We start from the raw sequence: 2500 nt of genomic DNA, 5'->3' as shown, positions 1-2500 counted from the left end.
TGCTCTGCACAGTCACGCACATGTGCCAATTGTGGCAGCTCCCATAATGTATTCTATAGGGGCTGTCCTACTTACAAGTTCAAGTTTAGTGGACACTCTCATATTCATACTTGGCCTCACTCTACGCAAAGTCAGACAAGAAGCTAGGTTTCTTTCTCACTCCCTACTCCAGTAATCATTCTACCCCTTCCCTTTCCTCCCAGGATGTTTCTACATCTCTTCCTCATTCCACTTCTACCCCTCCCTCTCCCAGTCTAATTATTTTGCCATTCTAAATCCAGACACCCTAATCTCCTCCTCTCACTCTAATCATTATTTCCCCGGTACCTAACTCTCTTCATCCTTTGTGATCCTTTGTCACAGCAACCCCCTTCCCTAGATTCTATCCCTTCTTACATTTTCACTGAAACTGTGATCTAATTGCCCTTATACCCCTTTCTCTTTTGCTAATCCCTACCCTTACCCTATATCTGCAAAATCCCTTCCGTTGTCAACTCAACTAATTCGCCCTTTAACCCCTACCTTCTTGAACTGCTATGCGACTTCTGACGTGTATCACATATAATCATCAACTAACCCCCTCCTTGCCCCTTTCACCATTACACCTTTCTATAGTGCTATATGGCCTTTGATGGCTAGCGCATATATTTTGCTTTTTAACCATTAACCATTACTACTCTTCATCCTTATTGTCCACCTCCCCACAGTACTACCTCACTCCACACCACCCTATCTCCCTCACGTCCTCATCTTTCTACTGCTTCCACCTTTGCAAACCTTTTGAGTACTCATTTTGGCCCAACAAAATGGGACCGATTCTTTGCACCTAACTCTTACAATCCCCTTCCCTTCCAACAATGCCTAGAAAAACAAATAGGAAAAGTTTCCTTTCGTAGTCATCCCGATCGTTCACACCTTGTCACAGTTACATCTGAATCCCAAGCTCGTGCACTATCTACCCTGACTGACCTCAATGGCAAACTTATTCCTGCCCAACCTAACTCTTCCTTTAATACATGTACCGGAAATGTTTCCGTCTCCCCGAATAATTATCCTATTTACGACAAGGCCTGGTCAAACTGAAAATTACCTGTTCTCCTGATGCAGTGGTAGTATAGTGCTATAATATTCCTCCCAGAGGCCAGCATAAGTCCTACACCAATATTGCCAAGATTAGCTTCCGTAGACATGACCTTCCCCAAGAAGTTTATATTTGTGGAGTGTCCTGCCCTGTCTGATCATATCGACCCCTTCCCATCAACCTCAGAAATGTTGACGCTTTGGCCACGCAGCCAAAAACTGTCGCTCCACAGCCTTCTGCCCTCTATATGTATGACCGTTCAGATTGCTCTGTGCCAATTATGGTAGCTCCCATAATGCATTTTATAGGAGGTTTTTATCTTTCTACCTATTCCAAAACTGCCCTGTACTCAGCTCCCCTCCTATATTCTCAAGCTGTCTCAGCATCTCCCCCAATATCACTTCGTTCTACCCCAAACCATCTTCCTCTACTCCGTCTCTCAATCCAGTCAAATTCCTTTTTCAACCTAAATCCAGATACTCCAGTCTCTACCACTCCTCTGATGCCTGCCTCTCCTCCTTTACCTGTCGCACCAGGCAATCTAAACTTTCCACCCCGTCTTCTAACACATCCTCTCCTACACCTACCTCTTCCTCTGCTCCCCGAACATCTATTCCCTATTCTCCTCCTTCGTTTTTCAGACCTCCCCACCCAACTCCCCTCCAGAAAGTCTTGAAGACATCCAAAACTTCCTTATCTACTCTCCAAAGCATCTGCCGGTATCCATCCTCTTCTTCACTTCCTCCCAACACACCCAACCCTTTCCTTCTCCACGTGCACCATTGCCTCTTCTTTCCCCATTATCCCTACTGCTTACACCTGGATGCTTACTCGACTCCCTAATGTTGGAACAGTTTCCTTCTCCAGATCCTTCCCTCCTGATATTCTTTCTGTTACTTCACGTTTCCCTATTCCCATATCTCATTCCCTCGATTCTTCTCCGACTTCTCCAATTACCATTTCTACCCATATCACCCGCTGGTTGTTTCATAATGGCTCCTTTGCACTTTTCCTTATACAGTGTTACTCTCCCTTCCTTAGACACATAAATACTCTCCATTGACACATAAATACTCTCCTTATCTCCTTAACCTCCATTTGCTCTCATATCTTTACCCTTTTCATTACCATACTATCATTCAGCACTCTACAACCTTTGACATCTAACACATTTTATCCTATTAATTAACTCATTTTTACCTTTTCCGCCACAGTACTTTACCATAGTGCTAATTGACCTTTGATGTCTAGCACATTTATTTGCTTTAACCATTAAGCTATTTTTTAGTTAAAAAAAAGTAAAAATGTGGCCGGGGAGGTAGGCAAGCCAGATCTTCAGAGGGGTAAATAAAATTTAAAGGGGGGTAAATTCCGTCACACCCACTACCAATTGATACCTTTGTGTATATATACATATAT

The sequence above is a fragment of the Penaeus chinensis genome, chromosome 1, assembly GCF_019202785.1.
Source record: "Penaeus chinensis breed Huanghai No. 1 chromosome 1, ASM1920278v2, whole genome shotgun sequence".
In the NCBI taxonomy this organism is placed as follows: Eukaryota; Metazoa; Arthropoda; class Malacostraca; order Decapoda; family Penaeidae; genus Penaeus; species Penaeus chinensis.
The sequence above is the reverse complement of the archived record's forward strand: the minus strand, read 5'-3'. Positions refer to the sequence as shown.